Consider the following 23,777-nt stretch of genomic DNA (forward strand, 5'->3'; position numbering starts at 1 on the left):
CTGTAACTGCTCTCCATTACAATAAATGACTTCATTACAATAAAGATGTGTTCAGCCACCCTCTGTGTTTCAATGAGTATAACTGTGGAATGATTCGTTGAAGTGTGCTCAAGTAATAGAGCTTCAGATGCAGCCTGTGGTATTTACACTTATCCTCTCGATATGCCAGGTCAGGACTGCCAGAGAATATATTAGTACCTGTACTCAGCACCTGGATAAGCGTGCGCACGCACACACGCACACCGCTGTAACACATAGACTTTGCACCGCTGGGGTCAGTGCGGAGAGAGACAAAAAAAAGACAGAATGAAAGCAGAGACACAGAGGGGATATTGTGTGTGTGTGTGTGTGTGTGTGTGTGTGTGTGTGTGTGTGTGTGTGTGTGTGTGTGTGTGTGTGTGTGTGTGTGGTGTGGGGGTTGGGGGCAGTAGTTGCACATGAATTGCATACAAAAGCACCTGCATGCACTCTGCCCCTGCGTTTATGTCCTGCTTGTCAGGCATGCAGAGCACGCGCGTGCTCATGCGCGTTTGCATTCTTGTGTGCACAGTGGTGTACGCGTGCCTGCGTGTGCAAGGCCGAGGTAGGTTAAACTTGTACTCGTGAAGTGTTCCCAGAAGAGATTAATCATCCTGTGCTGGAATGCAGCATCGTGGTCATAAATCATCACCTGACCTCTCTCTCTCTCTCTCTGTCTGCCACACGTAGCGGTGGAGTCAGGGCAAAAGGAGCGTCATTGCATATCGGCAGAAAACAAACAGCCAGCAGCCTTGACAGAAGCGTGAAACATAGGAAACGCAGTTAATTAACCAATACTAGGGTCCAATCTATTGATCAATTTAATGCTAAACCAACCTGTTGAGGTCAAACCAAATGAGAAGGAAACAAATGATAATCAAACAAGAATGATTTATAAATCCAGGAAAAAAATAAATGAACTGAATGTGTAGAGGATGTTTTGAGTCTTAAATAACAAAACATATTTATTTAGTCAGTCAACATATTGAATACAGGATAGTAAGATTTGAAAAATGAGTCAAGATACATTTAAGTTCTTGTATAAAGGCAGATGAGACACGTGTCTGTCAACCACCCAGACCACTACACCTTAAAATATTCCAACATGCTATATTATGTGAAGAAAAATATGCACCAAATGTTAACACTTGACAAACAGTAAATTAGAACTGATGGACTGAATAGAACTGAGAATCTTCACAGACATAAATTATGTCCTGAAAATTATTTAATTTGAACATAAATCCAAGGAAACGAGTCCATTAGTTTTTATCTGAAAGCAATATTGAGTTCATTATTAACGATGATTTACCTGAAATTATATATAATAATATTTGTTCTACAAATTAATCGGAGCAGGTGGAGTAAAACCTGACAAAATTATTAATTTAAGTTTTGCTTCAACTTTAAAAAAAAAAACAAAGTGTTTTAACCTTTTAATTCTGCAAACCATGGAAAACATAATTCCTTTGAAAGTCAGTTTAATTATAATGACAATCCTGTGTATATTGTTTATATCATGATATGTATTGACATATGATAATATACTTATCAATCATGAAGATTTACTGCATGTTGTCCAGCCGTACCTAAAGATGTCACCGGGCTACATTCAAGCATGGTTGATTGGTTGTTTTTGTTCGGCTAAAGATGTAAATTATGACGCTGTCAGACTGATGAAATGTGGTCACATCTTTTTCAAGCATGCTTGCCATAAATTGTATCTCCATGCTGCATTTTCAGATCTTCCAAACACATTACAACAGCAGGACAATTCTGAAGTGCATATAAAATCTAATTTTACACCAACCTGAATCTGGAGTAGAAGATTCACTGCAGGACTATGCTTTTTTACTTTTAGCTGTATTAATCATTAACAAAGATATCCATCTATTCTTATGAAGTAGTTACTATTCCTCTTTCAGTGCAGCGACTGTGGTTTCCAGCTGTTACTCAAACGTTCACGGGCAGGTGGGAGCCAGGAGATGCTGTTGAACAATGACTTGATCAAATCCGTACACCTCCCAACTGGGGCAGAGGGGAAGCCAAGCCGGGAGTCAGCGATATACTGTGCATTTTGCAACTCAGGTAGAAGAAAGGAGCCTTCCCTGGTTATGTTCAAGTACAGGAAATTGATTCTTTAATATTAAAAATTCAACAGCTGAGTTTCATTACTTTTCTGAGCCTATTCCCTTTCCCTTGTGGAGTGGGGAAAATATCACAGTTTATTAAATTACTTCTCTGAAATGTCTCAGGGGATGCCATCTTAACTCCCGTCCTCTTTCACAAGGCCGTTTTAGACTCTAACTAGGCATGTCTACTTGGAAAGAGAGACAGAAAGGAAAAAGAGGGAATATACGCAACGGAGGGATGGAAACTAAGTATGCTAAATGTAAAGAATTCATTGGCTGCTGCAGACAGTTAGTGGTTACTCCATTGGCTGTGAAAGGCACGGCATTGAATGATCCCACAAATCAAGGGTAAGTTAGTTAGAGGACGGCAAATGGGAAAGCCACAGTAACTGCTAACTGGAATTCCTTTAGTATGTGTGTGAGTGTATGCCGGGATCCATTATGGAGGCCTCATGCAGTGTGCACAGCCCTCAGTTTGTACGTAGAAACACAAGAGAATATTGAGCAGGTTCACTGGTACAAAGGATCCACAGACATCCTCCGTGATTGCTCTAACTACACTTCCTGTCCGAAGAACACAGGGGTCACGGCTTGAGTGGATCTCTAGGTCTAAGTGATGACTAAGCTGTCTCTTTGAACATGACTCAGCCGAACCACACCTTCCTCTTAGGGGCAGCAGAGGACAAGTCCACTTTTCAACCCATTTCTCAAAACAAAGACAGGAGGAAGAAGCAGGAGAATTACTAATTTGTGAGGGAGGCTGCTCGCCTCTCCAGACTGATGGGAAATACTTTAAAAAAAGAAATTAAACCCTGCACTACCACACCAGGGCACCAACAGATGGAAGCTCCACTCAGTTGTTTTGTGTTAAAGTTAGCTTTACAAAGTCAGCCAAGAAATTGTTTGATTTGCTGTGACCCAGCCAGTCTCAACAGGCCTTATGTTTGCTTTTGCATTGTCAGAGGAATTATGATTACTTTACAATGGGTTCAGCCTTTTTCCAGTGATTTCAACTGATAGTTGGCACCTATCAAGACGAGCACATTGATCATAAGGACATTAATGTTTGATAAAACCTATTATTATACTACACCAGGGAGGTTATGTTTTCATCTGTGTTTGTTACCTCTGCAAACAAGGTCATGTTTTTGTTTGACTGTCTGTCTCTTGTTTAGCAGGATTACACAAAAACTACCAGATAAATTAGCTCGAAACTTGGAGAAAGGATATAATAAGGGTAATGTATGGAGATTTCTCAGAGAAAAATACATGAAACTTGATGAAGGGTAGACATGTTTAGGGGACTGATATTTATGACTGTGTGAAATTTAGTTCAAATCCAAATATAAATCCAGAAGTAGTGAATTTAAATGGGATATCGTAAGGGGAATGTTGGCCTTGATCAGGGTATGAGTCATATTGTAGTTTCAACAATGATTAAGATGCTGATCTCTCCATTAATGATTTAGTCTTAAAATCTTTTTTAATCCAAGCATCAGTCAGAAAAAACAACATATTTAAATGATTTTGCGGGGGAGTGACCCAGGGTACATCATAGAATCTGAAGAGCAGAACAACTGCAGACAGAGGAAATATAACTTTTGTTGCTATAAACGCTACAAAATGGGGCATGTAGCAATCAAACAGAGTTGATAGTAAATAATTGTTATTCTTATAAAGCATTTTTTTGTCCATGATACAAGCCGTTATCCATGGCTGCATGTGTAAGTAGGCACATGAGTAAGACCCCGTTTTGCTTAACTCAAATGTAACAAGGAAGCTCACAACAAAGCGCCCTGAGCAAGTGAAGAGGATGAGGTAAAACCAGTCAGTCAGCTGTCAGGCAGATGTAGTAAATATCATCCCACTCTGCCTTCGCTTCCAACACAGAAAAAAAACCCACAGGATCCATGGGCATGGTAATCCAAGATGAAGGCTGCCCTCCACAAGTGTCGCTTTCTCTAAACCACAGCTAATGCTGGGTGTCACACATGTGAACACACACAAGCATATAGAGCAGTGTGGTCTGAGCTACACAAAAGCTCTTTGAAGAAAAAGAAAGGAAAAGGTCACAAAGGGTATGTGAGGGAGTGGTGGGAGGAACAGGCTCTTGGCCGTCTCATTTCACGTTAGTCGAGGAAACAACACCCAACAATAACATTGCATAATCCATTCTCAAATGTATTCAATATCACAGCTACAGTCAAAAGAACATTTGCAAATAACTTGAAAAAATTACTTCAATTGGTAATGGCAGTGGAAACACAAAAATGAACTTTTTAAATAAAGTTATGTTATAATTTGTATAACTTTAAGTTGAATAAACTTAATTAATTTGTGTATAACTAAATAAAGTTTATTTTGTAATTGGTGCAACAATTTTACGATTAAACACCTAAAGACACAGCACCCGTAGTATTTACTTCTTTTTGACTTCAAAAACCTTATTTATTTATATTTAAAAGCATCAACTTCTCTTCTGAATTACAGCACCTATAATTGTTTTCATATTAAGTCGGGGTCTCAGTGGTTAAGTTCACTACTAAGATGTGTCACGACAGCAATTTCAAGAATCATTGTTCCAATAACAAGATATCAAGGGCTCTATTTTAGTGAAGTGAATTACACACAATGTTCCATTACACACAACTGATCTCTCTCCGCTCCTATCTTAAGAGATGGGGCAACAGCATGTGAGTCACAACCTCTTTTTGTTCCAAAGATGTGATGTGATAGAAATAGTGTGGTTGAATTTAATTGGTCCAGTCAAGCCACAAGTCATGTAAACAAGATTATTTAAAAAATGCAAATTGATGCAAGCATATTCAAGGTTTTTGTTCTTTTACAGTTCTGGCTGCAGCAGTTGTATAGTCACAACTAAACGTTTACCAGATCTAATTTCATTTTATTTTAAAGTCACTGAAGAAAAAGAGAAAAAATATGCAGTCTATATTTTCCCTTTTATAAAAAAAAAACACTTCTTAAAATATCGCTTTAGAAAACCACAGGAGCTCTCATCAAGGGGTTTTTTTCATACTCTGTGGTTTCCACTGATCTTCTCACCAATTAATCAATTACGGCAATTAATCTAATTTGCTCCTTCATCAGCAAGTCTTTGTAATTTTAGCCTCTCAAAAAACCACAGCGTGCGATTCCTTCGTACGCCTTGGCATGCTCCCCGAAGGAGCACAATTAATGTTGAAAGTTGAAATGTTGAAATATGAAACAGAGAAGACAATGGAGCATGAATAGATCAAATTGAAGACTGCGCAGCCAGAGCGGGCCGATGTGGAGAGGGACAGTAAGCAGTCCGCAATTGGATGAATGCAGTAGAAATGAGGAGGGGGAGACAGAGTTGGTTCTTTCTCATCAGTCTTTTTGGCACTGTTAGATCTCATGCTATGCTAAAAGCTGCTCTGCAAGCAGCCAAACATAGGCAGAATAATATAAATGAAGATATCCCTGCAGCAGTTTTTCTACCTGGATGTGGGTTTATGCCTAGGAGCAGATTGTATCACTGGTTCCAAGAAAGCCACGGGTTTGTGAATCAGCTGAGAGTTAGTGACGCTACATCCATACTCCTATCTCTGTCCACAGGAGCATTTTGGCTCTGTATCAGTTTAAATCACTGTCCATACGAACACGCCTCAAAACACATATCAGATGGCTACTCACATACACTGGGCACAGGAAGCATTCGGTTGCTATTCACTGATTGCTTGAATAATAGCTCATCTCCTTCACATGTGAGCAGTTGTATCAGTAAAATGCAGAATTGAACTACTACACAGCTGTTAGCAAAGACAACAGGGTCAGCAACGGGTGTAATCGTTTATCCATGTCTACGTCATTGTTTTCAAACATCTGCCCGTCCTGACTAAAAGGCAGCCCTGGAGTTTTCAAACTAAAATTGGGAAAGCAGCATTTCCAAACGTCTCTTTTAGTGGCTTTAAATCTCTGGAGTAGAGTTGACACCAGGCATAGCTGCAGCCGAGTTGATGCATTTTAAGAGAGAAAAAACATAGCAGTATGGATGTAGCCTAAGAAGCAGAGATAATGCTGTACTCTAGCTACGCCACAGAGCATAGTATTTTCTGTTCACCCACGTGTCCTGATGTTTACCGCAGTAACAACAACAACCCCCCCTCTATACTCTGTCACAAAGACCATCATTTCCAGCCACCTCTCCCCTCTCGAAAGGTCAGTGTTCTTAGTTAATCAGTAGTGACAAGAGCTCGTTTCTGCTTCCATTACCACCTATCCTGTTCTGTCCCAAATGATAAGGCGCTGTGGTCTAATGTACCATAGAGCGGCAGCAGTGTTTGCTATATTTCAAAAATGATTTAACCTGATAAAATAACAATCGTACCCTCCACCTCTGTTTAGCTCTGAACCATTTCAGACATTTCAAAAAATGAATATATATATATATATATATATAATGGAAGATTTAAGCTGCAGGTGTGTAGATCTCCTGGGGATAATTGCTTGTTTTAGACTGGCTCTGATGGATTTAAGGTATTTTCAAATTTGATAATGTTGCTATGGTTGCAATGGTGCAGGGAAAGCATGTGAACACCTTACGGCAAATAGTTGTTTTTTTCTTTTTCCAAAATCAAACCAGTTAACTCATGAAATCGAACAAAGCCGACAAATAGGGGGGCACTTCAGTGCCTCTCTAGTAATTATACCTGAGAGACATAAGCAGCTTTTTGTTTTGACATCAGTTAACACCCAGCAATGTAGATAGTGTTGACACGATTTCAAAACAATGAACACAATGGTGCCTATTTTGTGTTTGAAAGAGAGTTTTGGCTCTCAATCGGGAGCAAAATTGCATTGGCCTAGTCACAGACATTCAGCCCCACGATGTTGGTTCATTATCTAAAACTGACTCTGCTCTGAATTGGTTGGGAAGGACAAAATGTATTAACTGGGCTCTCAGTTCCGATACGAGTGACGCCTGTGGTGTGAAAATGGCATTAGTGGAATTGGACCCTTGAGGTTTCCTGATGCCGTTTTCCATCTGTTTGCTTATGTGAATGTAAACAGTCATGTCTGCTCAATGCAGGACAACACAAAGCAGAGGGGTCACACTGGACACCACTGACTTTTGATCGGCCCCGCACGGCGGTGAGTGTTTGTTTGATGCACTGTTGCCGCCTGTGCGCATGCATTAGGGTTATTGTGCGAAGCCTTCAGTCTTTAATCCCCTAATCTGCTGAACCCTGGAAATCACTGCAGTTATCTGTCAGCCAGGTCAGAGTGGGCTGCAGGGCTCCACACGAGCACACGCAAACACACACACACACACAACCAAACACACAGTCACTCTCTCAATGATAGTCATTTATTCAACAGGGCCAGCCTCATTTCAGTCTAATGAAGATTGATGCGCCTCTTCCCGGGCCTCACAGGTGTTGCAGTGAAATGTATGTATAAATACATAACCCACATAGAAGAAGAGCGCAGAGGGAGAGGAGATGGATTAACAGAAAGTCATTCATTCTCTAATCACATCCACATGCGAATTAACAAATATTCTGAACGCACAGACAATCGCGAAAGACAATCTACAGTAAAACTCCATAGTCACAGCATAACAAATTAATCCAGTCGAATCGTTGTGAAGGTCCAACAAGGACGTGGACTCAGAGAGCCCATAGTGCTCAGACCCTTGAGTCAAGTCTAAACCTCTCAGGCCTGTTTGTCTGTATGTGTGTGTGCCCGTGCCAAATGGGACACCCTGAGGGCTTGTCTGGAGATTGTGGCTGACATGCCCTGCTGCTGTCCAGTGTGAGCTCCTATTAGCACTTAAGACTGCTGCTCGCTTTACACACAGTTCAGAATGCACATACACACACAACCACAACACACTGGTGCTAATGATGACGCTTGGCAGGTTAAAGACTTGACAGTGGAAAGCGACTGTGTGTATGTGTGTGTCCATGTGGGTTAAACAGACACAGCTTAAGTACACAACGTACACTTCTCCATATGCCTGTGCTTAAATGTGTGTCAGTAATGACTGTCGGCCAATATGAGGACTTTGCTTTCTGTTTGATTCGTGTGCCCCCGCCAAAAGCTCAAGATGGAGAGATGGAAAGCGGGGGACGGATCAAAGAGCGTTAGAGATCACACAGATGCAGGCAGGCTCGATGAGAGCTAAAGGTGGAGGAGGAGATAGAAGAGCCACAGAGAGGAACTGCATCGGTTAGATTGAAGTGTTAAATCTCAGCAGGGCACCTCATCGTTGAGATCTGTGGGGCATCTGTGTGTTGTGTGTGTTTTCATGTCATGAGGTGCTGAAGACTGCCAGGCCCTGGGATCCTACAGCTGGTGTGTGGGCTTCATCCCTCGACACCCTACTTGATCCACAAATGACTCCAAAAAGTTTTTTTCCCTCTAATGCAACTTTAAACTTTGCAGGCGCATATGGCACGAGATCCTTAACTAAAAGTCTCACTCCTGTCCGATGAATATTCATTCCCGGGTGAGCTACATCCTGCAGTGCTATGGTCCTCACTGCAGCTTGAGGGGAGCCAGCTGGCCTGTGGCTTTCAGCCTCTGTGTCACACAAAAAAAAATACAGCATGGACATAGAGAAATGATATTAAAATTCACGGCACAAGCCGCATGGACCAACACAGCATGCACCTTGCATGGATTTACACCACAAAGCATAATGCCCATACATTATTTCTCATCCAACACATGACAGCATGCAAGTAAGTTGGTGAAATATTAGTGAAAACAACGATGGGAGCATTTATAGATTGCAGTTTAGCAATTGTTGGTTTTTTGAAAATTGAACTCGTGAAAATGTGGAGGCACAAATACGCTGCGGCCTGCCGGACGCGACGCAGCGATGTGACCGTCCATGAGGGGAGGAAAAGAGGCAATGACGGGTCTGTCAGCCAGTCAAAGCGCATGGTAACGCCATTCTCTGCCACAATTAAGTAAAAGCATTTTTTTTCCTGAAGGACAAACTCGCTTTCTCACGCATGCACGGAGAGCGATGCGTGCGGGGACGCTGCGCTGCGGTAGAGCCATGGAAAAGGTTAAGTGAGCTCCTGCCCCTCATCGTGACATGTGTAACGTTTCACCGTGACTCTTAAAAAATAGGGAGGCTCCACACAGCCAGGACAGGTGGGGGTTGTTTGGGACATATGATAAGGATGCTGTCGTGTAGAGGAGATGCCTGCAAACCTCTGAAACCACAAACTCCTTAGGATTCACGTAAGGTCATGTCGGGAACTAATAACCATGTGGACAAATGATGCGCAAATGACACCGCAGACACACTACGGGAGTCCTTTGCAACCTGTGCCAGGCTCACACGAGGACCACAAATGTTTATTTTCCCACCATAACATGCACATCTGTGTCATCTCTGCGCGCTGCCCTCCCCGTCCTACAAGGACTGGTCGCGTTCACACATGTGCCGTGTGTGGCCGCAGAAGCTGGTGCGCAAACAGCAGGAACGCGTAAATATCGTTTCCACATGGACATCTATACATTTAAACACCACCTACCTGTTTCCAGCTGCGCGTGGCACTCACTGCATAATCCTCCTTCTTCAACTAGAACTTTTCCTCCCCTCCAATCGACCAGTCCGGAGCTGCTACTTGACACTTGTTTTTTAGCTATTGCATACTTTTCTGTTGAGTCTGTCCCGACAAGCCGTGCACGGCAGCAAGATGAGAGCCCGAGGGGGGGTGAGCTGATGGAGAGGGTATGTAGGCTACAAGCATCCAGTGCAACATCTCACCAAATCAAACGGAGCAATCCATTCAGCGCTGATGGTCGACATGTGTGGGGGGGGGAGGGGGGCAGTGCTGACTGGCAAAGACGGAACAAAACAAGAACCGAGCGGAAAGCAGTTGTGTGCGCAAATGGCACGTCTTCCCTTTCGATTCTCTCCGGACCACAGGAGCAGCGGCGGGCATGCTCCGAACGTGAGCGTCGGTCGATCGGCAAAGGCTTCGCACAGAGGCACCCAGGGAGCGACGAACCACACACACACACACACACACGCTGGGTACAGGGGGAATGACCGAGGCTCGCGGAGCGCGTTCACGGCTGAGCCAAGTCAATGGTCATTATCACCGCGTACAGAGAGTAATCCAGTGTGCAGGGCTGTCGGCTGCAGCGGCATCCACACGACGCACAGGGATCAGCAGCGATGCCATTTAAACAATTAGATTCCAGAATGTCAAGTATAGTGTCGTGTTATATGTGATGTATGTGTCAATTCTAATTTGGTCACCGTGACAGCTGCAAAGAAGGTTGAGTTTCACTCGTGGAATAACGGTTTGTTTGTGTGGTTGTTTGTTTGTCAGCAGGATTACGTCGAAAAGTGCTAATCCGATTTGCACCAAACTTGGTGGAGGATTGGAGCCCGAGCCAGGAAATAACACATCAGTAAAAATGTTTTTTAAATTACTCCCCAAAACATTGACGGATCATTTTTCAATAGTTCAGTCATTTTCTCAGGAAATAACATGTTGATCTTTAAGCGGAAAACTAATATTTAGGATTGTTTGAATTTGGAGGAGTTATTATCTCTACTATGTCACTCAAGTGTTTTATTATTATAGATTGTGCTCAACCTGAGATACCAAATGGATTATTTGGAATCTCAAAAAGATGGTGAAAGTCAGTTCCGTTGTGTCAAATATAGACCACAGCCCCATCGCCACAAATATATTTACAGTTTATGTCTGCTTTGGGTGTCAGCACTCTCCCTCCTTGGCCCATAGTGCTCATTATAGGGGTCCTCATGCATCTCTTTTTAAGCAGTGCACCCACTGCACTGCAGGCTACCGTTCCACATTAGCACGCCGCCATAATGGGCTTTCTCTGTATTAGCAGCAATAGAAAGGTGCAATAACAGAAGCGTGCAATTACGCACCATAACTAGGGAAAACATGGTTAACAGTTACCCTCTTGCTTCTCAATCTCCAAGCTGTAAATGCATATTTCCCAATGGAGGTATGATAATAATGTCCGCTTATTTGAAAACACCCTGTAAAGAGAACCTTGTGGCTCTTTTGATAAAGATTTCATTTCCGAGGCATTTTTATGCATAACTAGGGATTGGCATGGGACATAAACCCCCACACCCCCACACCATCACCTATTTTTGCTTTAATTATTTATCTATTTTAACTGTTTTATTTCCTGTTTTGCTTCAGTGATACATTACGCTGCTCATTGCTGACATATCGATTCTGGCAAATAAGGGCGTCAGCATATATATGTAAAACCTGGTAACCTCGACTTGATTTGAATTCACAGATGGCATGAGCGAAGGGTGAAAGGAAAGAGGAGGGAATCATCGGATCTCTAGTGGGTAACACAGGTGCAGTATGAGATGAAAAATGCAGATGAGGGGAGGGATGGAGTGCTGAACCATTTTAAAGTCCCCAAGTGATAACCTAAAAAAACATCACTTGGGCCCTCGGTGCCCGCATTCTTAATCATGCAGGTGCAACTTGTCCAGAGTTTTACACTTTGCCCTAAGTGTCCAGACGAGTTTTGCTTTCTTAATGAGCTGAGTATAGCTCCTTTACGACACAGCAACATAAGCATGTTGACAAAAAAAACCTCATTGCTTGCCGGAGTTAGTTTAATTATTTGCATAAACTGTTATTCCACAAACCAAAGCCACATATTAATATGATATATTGGAGACACCCTCCTCATTTCCCAGGGTGTTAGTGGGGATTTGTGAATAATGATGTCAGCAGTATTAAATCTGTCCTTTCCATTTGTCTGCACTTAAGTCCTTGCATATGGACACACCTAGAGATTAGCCCTAATATGTTGTATAAGAGACCAGCCAGTGAGCACTGATGTGGAGACCGGCCAGTGAACAAACCCAGATTAGATCGCCCAGGAGCTGCAGCCATGGGTGGCTGACTAGCGTTATGCTCATCAGTTTAAAATCGACCTCTGAGTCGACAGCCGCCAGCTTCTGCCTACAGGCTGCCCATGGGCCTCCTCCTGCCATAATGCAGGATCACTCGTGGCAATCCTCCACCCTCTCTTTCAGCACATTAGGGCAAAGCAAGGGCCTCTAGTGGTATGTAAAGTACCACTGGCAACTCATCTCCTCGACTGCACTCCCAGTGTTAAGCAAATTCAGTTTCTCCTATAAATCACAAAATAAAATAACCGTCTCATAATTAGTTTGGAAGGTTTAATTTGTTATTTACCAATCCCTTCTATTCCATTCTCTTCCTCTAGTGCCATAATTAGAAATCTTAAGAAGTGATGGATCATCATAAAATCTGACCCCTGCACGAATACGTTGCTTGAGACTAGCTCAAACGATGAAAAAATAATCCAGAGGCAGGTTATCAGATGCTACACGAGTAGATGAGTTAGCTGACCTTTCTCTATCATGAGCCAATATTAGCACAAGCCATTATAACCTATCAAAGCCTAACGCTTATAGGCAGTGCTCAGGGGTCCTCCAGCCTCGCAGTGCTCTGGTGGTGAATTGTGTTCCCAGCGCTATCTTCACCATTACAGACCGCACAGTGTCAGGGGTTCTATTTAACCTTGTGCAATGAGTTCCCTGCCATACATCTATCACGTCCAATCATATCCTGGCTACAGCTTGTATCTGTAGGTAGGTGTTGTGAGTAAGCGCAGCAGCACACGGGTCTCGCTCAGACTGAGAAGAAGATGCATTGTGCTGTTAATTATATAATCAATTTGATTAATTCTCAAAATGCAAATTAGTTAATTAAAGGATCTGAAATTATAGAATTACTACTGATTAGCTGGCTAAGCACTCTCACAGCCCTCTGGAAATACCCTTATTAAGATATGTTAACTGTACCATTTTCACTATGGCAGCAATCTGATACATGGATTATAGTTATTAAAAATAGTGTGAAAAGTATAAAAATCAATATATAGCGGGCGTTTACTCAATGAGGAAGATCAAGAAGCAGCAGTGATTTGGAGGACCTAGCTGGATGGTTAATATGCATGTATCCCCTCAAGCAGTAGGTCCCTGGTTCAACTCCCAGTCACATGACAGTCCATGTTTCCTGTCACTATCCAATAAAAGGCTCAATAATATATGCTTTCAATTTCAAAGAAGCAGTTTTAATGTTCAGATTAATGACTGTTAATGCTCCTACCAACCCTTGCTGGTTGTTTGCAAGTCCATGTTTAATGGATTTTCAGGTGCCTGTTTTTCTCTGTCTTTCTGTCGGCTTTTTGTGTAGTTTTTTGCTTTGACTTTGTTTCGCCTCCCATCATTCCCTGGTTTTCTGTCAGCGCCCCTGCTGTAGTGGGAGCTGGCTGATGTGAGACAGTAACAGGTTCGATGGGGAGTTAGAGGAGCGGGCGGCGGCTCGGTTTTGGCACACGAGCCTGCCGAAATTACATCAAGCAGCGGGGGGTAAATGAGCGTTTACAGTGTGTTTGAGAGGTAGGCTATGCATGTGCGTGTGTGTGTGTGTGTGTGTGTTTTCAGGGGAAGCATTAGATCCATCGGCACGAGTCTAGAAGCTTACAGGCAGCTTACAGAGCAGCAGGGGGGTATGTGGCAGGGGGTGGTGCAGGGAGGGAGGGAACGAGGGTGAGACATGAGAGAAGGGGGGTGAGGAATGCTGGAGGGCTTACAGAGGAATAGGGCACAGCTGGTTTTTAATTGAGTCCCCCCACACATGCACACACACTGCAGTGTGTCAACGGGTGTGCACACAAACACACACTTACTTTTACTCAGCAATTTCCCAGATGATGGCTCAGAGGAACTAAACACTTCTGTATGTCAGCAGCCTTTATACGAAACCCTCCGCACGGGCTCTGTTTTGGTCATGTGACTGATAAAGCCCTCCACCAATCAAAGCCTCTGACAGCTGCGTGTTCCCATGAATCTCGGCGCTCAGTCTCAACACGAGCCAAAACGGCCTGCGCCTCCTATACCTCAGCTCGTGATGTCAGCAGCGGTTACACACACACACCTCTAGCTTCGCTCCCTCTCTGGGTTTTACAGCTAGTTATGAGACATGACTCAGCACACGTCACTTTAAGAGCCGGTTTTACAAGAGAAGGCTCTGGCAGCTCTAATTTTTCATACACTCAGGAGTCAGGGCTTCATATTTCAGCCCAACATTACCAAAGAAAAAAATAAACTAATATGCTGATTTGTAAGTCTGAGACTTCTTTTGTAATTGGCCCAGAATGTAACATTTGAGCACCTGGTTTGCATAGGAAGAAAATAAACATATAGAAATTTACAATTTCCATGAAAATAGCTTTGAAAATGTACCGTTGTACAGTACATGTGTATTAATATGTATTTATTTTCTATTTATTTAGGACAGATACACTTTACAGAGACAAACGGAGAACAGCTGTTCCATGCAAGAATCCATGAGAGACAGATAAAATAAAGGGAATCGATATTTTTCACCATCATTTCATCCACAAGTAACACACTGACTATTCTGGTCTTGAATTTCATACACTTCCTGTAATAAAACATCTAAAAGCAGAAATCTAGTCAAAGTGGGGTCTGTGGTCCAGTTTGTTTCAGGCACAGACAATTACAGGCTCGACAGGGCTGCAGGTTTGCTGCTGAATTAACCAGGATTCAGTGGCTCTTTTAAAACTCTTGAAGTTTGCAGTAAATTTTAAAGTGATTAGGGAGCGACTGTGCTACAGAATGAAACCTTAGAGTTCCCACTTGAAGCCGCTCTGGTTAGATATCTTAGATTTTCATGGCCCGACAGGAAAGACTCTGTTTAATTACAGACAGGTTGGTCTGAAACCAGGAAAATCAGTATTTTGTTTGTTTTAATTATGATCAATTATGATAAGTCTAAAAATAGGCCTGTCCAATTATCAGAGGCAGCCTCAAAAAAACATTAAGTGCTTAGATGTAGTTGTTGAAGTGACAAAAAGACCTGGCAATCATATGAGAGTAGCACGAGTCGCAATTCTCTGTTTTGATTTTCCGACTGTGGGAATACGTTTATATTTGCACATTAACACTTAATTAGCAAGATATAATAGAACCAATTTCACCACCATTATTTCTCCGTATTGTGCTGTGCAGAGCTGTAGGTAGAGTACTGCCATGTATTTACATCCCAGTATGATAACGAGGTCAAATCCATAGCACAGCTACTATAAAAGCTGTGAACACTTTTGAATTTGCAGTAAATGTTGACCCGCAGAATAAAAGACTTGTGTTCTTGTCGCAAACTGCTCGAGTTCGAAAATGATCCAAGAAAAAACAAGATGAATATTTTGAATATATTAAATTATTATTATGTATTGAGATGAATGTGAAGAGCCAACTAGGATGCTGCATTTCCTTTTGCATCAAGGAAGTAAAAACATTTTCTGTTCCAAGCCCCAAAACACAAGTATTAAAATAAGTTTCATGACGTAACCCTCAGCAGATTATTGTATAAAGCTTAGTCGGATGCTTGGTTGATATGATGGTGCATGATCTAGACAATTATCTTTGCTTCCAGTGTATACACAGCTAATTTTTCCCCACATGGTCACACACAATAATTGTTGACTTCTTTAAAGCAAGTTGGGTTTTTGTCCCTGTGGAGTAATGCCAGGGCTAATACAATAGTATGGCTAAACATGGCCACAGTGCTTAAAATCTAGTTGGTGCATTAAATTACTTATATCCTCTTGGACCATGGTGTCCTACTTGGTTATTCTTGACCGGATCTGAATGTTGTTTGGGGCCCATTTGAGCTCTGCTCATGATATGCCAATTTGCGCAGACACACACAATCTATCACACGCACACACACATGCGCACACACACATGCGCACACACACACGGCCATTCCGCTTCGTCTCCACTGCTCTTTCACAGTGGAGCTGACACCACATGACTGCCACCTCATTAGAGGCTTTAGCCCGTGAGCTCACAGGCCACAGAGACAGTGGGCCATGCCACGTTTGCTAATTATAATAATAACAATAACACCGCCTAAGGATGCTACTTGCTTTTCTTTTCAATTAATTTTATCAGATGCACTCGAGGGGGAAGAAGTGTAAGAGAGGCATGATGGGGGTGGGGGGGTACACTGGCTCTATGGGAGGGAAATGATGTGTTTATTCTACATACTTGGCCAGATGACAGGCTGTATAATTGCTGCCAAATAACAATGGTTAACCTGCTTTCAAGCAAAAATCATTAAACGAGGTCAATACTGTGGCTGTGACTGATATAACATTGAGCCACCAGTTGCAGATAGAGCCAGACTTGAGGTAATTTCCCCATAAAGTAACAGATGTACAGTGTGTGTCATACAAAGCCAGTTTCTTTTAGCCCCTTGAGAGAGTTGATGCTCTTCAGTGATGGAAAGGTCTCATCGAGATACAGTTAGCGATGGCACCGGAGGCAGAGTCCCACAAACAAGATGTTTGTGAATGGAAGCTGGGGCCATCTGTGAGATAGTGCTTTTGATATTCCTCATCGTTTCCCCCTGGATCAGAGTTCAGCCTTTGCTATTTCATATTATTATGTTTGGAATAGATAGCGGTCGTCCACAGGTGCCGCCTCAACACAGATACTGTGCAGCCCCTAAATCTGTTCATCAGCATAAACATACACACTGACTCGTAGTCAGATTGCTTCCTGATAATGTATTCAGGTAGTATATGTATTTCATGGAGAAATGTATTATTTATTTTGACACTATTGTCAGCAGTATTACAATTACACATATCATAACAAACAGGGTAAAGTACTATTCTCACTCGGCCAGAGGGATTTTTTCAAAACACCAGCAAATATCTTGAGTAGAATTTCATGATTACATTTCTGTACTGTTCAGAAATAAGGGAAATCTTAAAGTATTGCAAAGTTGATGAACACAGAGATGAAAACATCATCACAGCAGATGTAAAACATTGCAATTACACTCATGTAGTAGTAATCTGATATAAAGTGTGTTAGGCATGTTACTAGAAATTCAAAAAAATAGTGGGGACCAGGTACATTACCATACTTTACTTCTGCTTCTCACCTCTAAAGTAAACTGAACCCAGGAGTCACTCATGGTGATAGTCTGGTAAAAAGGATGTACGCCGCTTTTATTTCCCACAGCATTGTGTTAGTTGATACCAGACGAAAACACAAAAATAAAACTGTGAATTCACATTTGCATAGAACATTTTGTTTTCACTTTGGGAGCCTGTAACTATATCCTTAAAATAAAAACACCGTAAACAAATAAACTATGCCTTCAACTAAAAACACAATTTCACAGTGAATAATGTAATAAGGAACGTTTTTTATTTTATGTAACCCTATTGATTTAAACAATGAAACCTTATTCTGTTTTTTAATGTAACTATGATAATGTTTTTTAGATACTGATATATTTTGTATTTCAAATATGTAACTCTTACATTTCTGTTCCCTCCCAACACTACCACCATGTTACCCAATCTGTGTTTAACACATGGAGGGTGATGTCTTGAATGTATTTATTGACCATCAACAACTAGTGTAACGTTAACTGGTGCATGCAGCACCAGTGGCAAACATTTACTGGCTATGAGACTGATTGTGCTGCCAGGTTGTGAACTCACATTCATAAAATGTATTCATGTAGCTGGTGTTTATCCTCTCATCCATCCTAACAGGCTTGTCGAAAAGTGGGCACTAACTTTATAATAATGCACTGTGGTATTAGCCCGCGTGATCTGCAGATGTCTTTAGAGAGTAGGTGGCAATGGTGGATCATCAGCTTCCTGGATAATGAAGATGCAGTTTTATCAAAAGGTGACGCAAAGCCTTAACAAGTTTGCAGGCAACGCACAGTTTAATTTTCTTTATGCATTAAAAGGGATTATTACTAGGGTGTACAGTGTAAAAATAGATGCGTTGACATTTAATGAATATAACTAAGTGGAGGTTAAGGAAGCTGCATGTGTGAAATTGTATTGCTTCTGGAACAAGGCCAGTTTGAAGCAATTAACACTCCAGTAATACTACATATTAATTAAGACACCCATATTTCTTTGAAAAAGAGAGAGTGTTTGTGAGAAAACATTGTTTCTGCTCTATAAAGACTTTTCTGTCTCATTAAATGTTCTGCCAAGACGACCCATGGTAGTAAAGGATGTTGTCGAAGGTAAATTGCGTAAAAGTCCAGCCTTAGAAACACCAAGAATCCACCATTTACAATAGGGCACCTGCCAAAAATAATGTTTTCACTCAGTTCCAAATCGCAGCTGAAGCAAAAATTCAAACGAGTTAAAACGCAGTCAAAGAGGAAGGGGGTAAAATGGGAAGCAGAGATGACACATTCATCTGACTGAACCAGGAAAGGATGAGAGGAATAGCAAATATTCTGCGATCAATGGGAAAAAAAATCTATGATTAAGTAAATTAAGCCATCTCTTATTTGCATGATCTCGGTTAATGTGCTGTTCATGTAGCTGCACCAGGCACACACCAGAAATCAAATTAGCCGAGATGAGACCACATCTGTCTTTTGGCTCCCAGGTCCCACTGGCAACGACGACGGTGCTGGCTCCGACCAGCACATTGTTTCCACGAGAGCTTGATGAATGAGTGGATGACTGTCTGCGAGCTGTATGTCACTCTCAGAGACAGTCTGCTCGAACGCAGGACAGCAGACATATTAGAGAACGTGATTTAATTAACTGCCACACTGTCAACTTATTGTATGTGCCAGTGGCTGAGGGGAGACAAACTGAAGCCTGAGCCTTTTGGTTTGAAAGGAAGTGATGTTTCGCTTGTTCGTGGAGTTCGACAGGTTATTTTTGATCACGCAAAAAGTACCAAATGGAATATTATGAAACTTGGTGGAAGGATACGGTATGGGTCAGAAAAAACCCTGTTACATTTGTTGCAGATCTGGATTTTTAATATTGTGAGATAGAGCTTTTATTTTTTTTATTGTTCCGTCAATTCTCCGATTAGTATTCATGGATCTTGATGAAAAAAACAGGCATGTTTAGAGGACAAATATTTAAGAGTGTGAAATAAAAATCTGGATTTAAATGTAGTTTTATAAGGGGACTGTTGGTCTTGGTGGAGGTGTGCATTCAGTCTATTTATCACATTGTATTAAAGGGGACAGGCTTTATTTTTAACATTATCTGAGGTTTTAGTTCCCTTCAAGTTTCCCATTAAGTCATGACAGTGATTCATGTCAATGTCCTTAAGGGCTGGGCACTAAAACAATATCAATTATTACTATATCAATTTGATCAACAGCAATATAACAAAATTCCAATATCCATCTATCTTTTTACTATACAGCTTATCCTTTGTCTGTTATGAACATCGGACGACAGGTCAAAACTATGCAATTTATATCAACGCAATCCTTATTCATTGTGCAGCACAGTGAGGAAATATAAAACAGTAAAACACAACTGATTGACCTCAGATTTGTAAAATATTTTGCCGTTTATCTTTGAGTTTGTCATTCTCCGCGAATTAATTAAAACCACCACGTTCACTTCGGAGCAAAGATCAGTCTTCTCATTTTGATGTGACTCTGTACCATGTCAAAATACAATTAAATATAATACAATATTAGGAACAAAGAAAACATAAATATTCACATTTAAAAATCTGAATGCTTAAGTGGGTATTTCTTTTTTTGATAGGCAAGCATCTCCAACACATGCATTTGTGGAAACTGTAAAACTGAGACAGATGGAATTACAAAAAGGTGTTGGTGCTCATATTTTTGTACGTGTGAATGTGCTTCGCTGTGATGTTTGTACCCTACAATGTAGTACAACACACAGTATTGTTAGTTCGCTGAAATACTGATTGTGTACCTCACTACAGTACAATCCTGTTTTTTTTTGTCCTATTTACTATCCATGTATGTGCACACAGGTGTATTTGCATGCATGTGTAAACAAGCACGCTGTGCACTTGTTTGTATGTCTGTGACTGGAGCTGAATTTAGCGGATCTGTCCTCCACCCCATGGAAATAGGCCAATTTTCTCTGTGAGGCGTCTTGTGACTGCTTTGAAAGAGAAGATGGAGATTCCTTCTAGTTCCAGCTTGGCCAGTAAATGGCGCATGTCTCCTCCCATCAATCACTGAGCTGCACTAACAGACAGCTGGCTGCCTATACACCTCCATTAGGAGTTTCTGCTCCTCGCTGAAAATCACGGGCTTCTGAATTGATACAATGTTTGTGCGGAGGACTTGTCCCAAGGCAGATTTGCCTACTTCTTCCAGCTGAATGTGTGAATGAGTGTCAGGGTTTTCAGCTAACAGCTTTTCCACCTCAAACACTGGCGACTAACATCAGTGGCAGCAGTGAAATATGTCGCTGCCATCGACTGCTGGAGATGTTGCAAACACTTACAATTTTAATGGTTTACATTCTCTTTATTATTCAAGGTTCTGCTTGGATCTGCCTGGATCTTGTTTTTACTTTTTTTAAATTATTAGATAAATAAACACAAGCAGGGCAAGTTATTTAAATTATTTAGTGCTACAGTATGTGATATAAACAGTATATCCTCCTGCTTCAGTGAATGTTTTCCTCTTTCCCTCAGTACAGTGATGACCCCACCATCTATGTCCGCCTGCACTCTGCTGCGTTTGCCTTGCAGGTTGTGCAGGCTGTAACATTTAGTGCTGGAGTTCAGGGTGGTAAAGATTGCTCTACTTTCTCTTCAGTAGCCTCCTGAGCCTGTATCCTCCATTTATTCTGCTATTTATTCTAACTTTCTATACACCAACCCAAAAATACCAACTTCTCTTTAGCACTGAATTAATAGCTAGCATGGCAGTTCATTGGCACAAAAGCCAGGTATGTTGTGTGTCACAAACATGAAACTGATTGCTGTTGTTAAGACGATCTTGCCGGCACCAGTGGTCGTGCACACGTGTCATCAAGGGTTAACGCACAACATCCATGGTGGTCCATCTTAACAGATTAAACAGCTTTACTTAGTTAATGCCAATGATAAAACTAGGCCACATGAGCTGATTGCAAACAGTCTTCAGCTTTTTATTTTTCTGTTTCTATTGGTTTTAAAGCAACAATATAAAAAAGGTCTTCCATATACAGATATGTGCTGTAACAATGCCAACAGGGTGTTTAATGCTGCAGGCAAAGTGTCAACGCTGGTGGACAGAGTTGTTTGTATATTGTTGCATAAACCTAGTGAGACCTGATAAAGTACTACATTCACCTACTTTGCCCAGCTACAGTTGCTAAGCTTTGATTGGACAATCCATATTTGGGGGAGGGATTTAGTGTCAGATAAATTTAGAGGTTCTCTATATTTTCTCAATCAAGGACCCCTTAGAAGACCCAAATGTTCCATCATAGAGGACATGTCCCTGCTGTATTAGTATAACAATAAGAATTCCTCATTAGAGTGAAGTGCTGTTCTTGACGGCACAAACCTCTTGAAGAACCAGTTGTTATTGGGTCAAGACCCAACAAGGGGGGCTGTGTTGTGCAGGAAGAGAAATGTATATTGACTGTCACATCTCAGCCACATCAAACAAGCATCATTACTCTTTTACATAAAATAAAGACACAGAAGAAGGAAACAAACAGCAATTTCAACGCTGTTCTTATGAAGTGTGCAATCTGTGAGAAGACACAATGAACACTCAGCCAATCAATACCTCCCCTTTCTTCCTGCTGTCTCTCAGTAATGTATTGGAAATGGAGTTAGAAAGATTGATTCTGTACACAGCGCTACAGGCCAAAGAAAAATTAAATGAAAATGCAAATGAAGACTGCTGTGTTTGGTGTTTTTTTTACCTCTCAACTTGTTACTCTGCTCTGAGGCCTCTGCCACAGCCATTTGGAATTTGGTTAATTTGCTCTCTTTCTCTCCATGAATAAATTCCCAGACAGAGACTGAGAGACAGAGAGACGAGAGGGGGAAAAGACAGGTAGGGGGTAGTATGGTTAGATTGAGATTGTGATCATTATTTAACATTATTAATGCATAACGTCAGCCATGTCCTGCTGTCAGGAAGAGAGCGTAAGCTACAGCCATCGATTTAGGCGAGGAGGATATGGCTGACAGCACAAAAGAGGAGAAAAACTTCATGGAAAGGTCAGAAAGCTATTTCAGAAACTGACAAAAAGACGTGCATCTGCCTCGCAAACTTGCACAGACATGCTGCACACAAGTTGAAAGGAACACACACACACACAAACACATGAACACACACACAAACACATGAACACACACACACACATGCAAACAAATACAACCACCTTTCCTCAGGGTGATGGGAAAATGTTCTTCAGTTCCGTACAGCCACACATTTCAGATGTCTGAAATGGCTTTGGGCAAAGAATGAAAAACTTAAACCAAAGGAACCTTTCTGTTGTTGCACAGAGGCTAATGTCTGATTCACACTACTGAGAAGTGGCTGAAGTTTCTAATATAATTATCTTTTGTCTGAATAGACTGCTTTACTCTCAACAAATGTCTCTCTCTCTGCATCAATATGACAAAATATTACATCTAGGTTCCAGGACATGAAAATGATGATGAAAGGTAAAATGGCATTTCAAAGCAATTTTTTGGGTGAGATTGCAGAGTAAAAAAACCACTACGTGTTCTTTTAATCCCCAAAGTTTCATTTTTCTTATGCTCCCTTTTTTTTTTTGCCACCAGACTATTCCTGCACCATTCGTTGTAGAAACTCCATTCAAATGTCAAAACTTGCAGATCGATTAGGAGATGATTGGAGTGAGTTTTCTCAGCAGCAGGTCTAATTTGTAAAAAAGTTTTGCTGACAATTTTTCCCCATAGAAATAAATTTATGGAATCTTAAGTTCTGCACAATTTCAATCATCCTCACAGCCACAAGTTTCACTGTTCACACATTAGTTTTTGCCAAACTAAATGGGCACAACTGTCTTCTGACACACAATGTAACCGACTCAGCAAACAGACACAGATTTTGCTCTATGAGCCTCAGAGTTCTATCCAAGTGCCACATAGACTGCAATACAAATTAAGCTCCAGATTTAGAGGGTCATTTCTGCAGTACTGATGACATTAAGAAAAAAATCACCAAAGTTATAATAATTATATAACAATTCATCCTTAAAGAAATCTGCATGTGCAAAATATATTAAAATCCAGAAGTTGCTGGAGCATCCAAACTGGGGAACAGCTCTTTGTGCAGCAGCGGTGGTGAGGCCTCAGGGTTCTGAAAGGAAGCTGCAACCAGTATAACCACAGGCCAAAAAACAGCACATTCCCAAAAGCCAAGTTTAGAATGGGCTTTATATCTTCGTAAAACTACAAATGTCTACACGTAACATTATTCAGATTTTATTTATATAGCCCATACTGTATTTACAAATCACTATTTGCCTCAGAGAGCTTAACAAGGTGTGACCTCCTCTGACCTTAACTCTCAAATAAAGCCAATTTATCCAATAGATACTTAAACATTTTACAGGATAAAAATTTGACCTGCTTATGGTACAAAATGAAAGGTAAGAGGGTTATTTGAGTCATTTGCAGACCATAATAATCTGAGAAATAGAAATCCATCTCATAGTTGTTAAGGTACTGTATTTTATTCTGACCCAAAGTGGTGGACTAAGCGACTGACAGGCCAACGT

General features: G+C 41.3%; 1 protein-coding gene across 14 annotated transcripts in view; it reads right to left on the reverse strand.

Annotated features, from left to right (window-relative positions):
- tenm2a (teneurin transmembrane protein 2a) overlaps window positions 1–23,777 on the reverse strand; it is a 241,908-nt gene that overhangs the window by 196,531 nt on the left and 21,600 nt on the right. For 5 of the 14 annotated variants that reach the window (XM_069532124.1, XM_069532123.1, XM_069532127.1 and 2 more), the window contains exon 1: window positions 9,686–10,302. The exons of 1 other annotated variant lie outside the window; for it this stretch is intronic. The gene's annotated coding sequence lies outside the window, so the exon portion shown is untranslated. Of the gene's footprint in view, window positions 1–9,685; window positions 10,305–23,777 lie in introns of those variants that run through there. 8 more of the 14 variants (XM_069532119.1, XM_069532122.1, XM_069532128.1 and 5 more) reach the window with 6 other exon arrangements.

The sequence above is a fragment of the Paralichthys olivaceus genome, chromosome 9, assembly GCF_024713975.1.
Source record: "Paralichthys olivaceus isolate ysfri-2021 chromosome 9, ASM2471397v2, whole genome shotgun sequence".
Classification (NCBI taxonomy): domain Eukaryota; kingdom Metazoa; phylum Chordata; class Actinopteri; order Pleuronectiformes; family Paralichthyidae; genus Paralichthys; species Paralichthys olivaceus.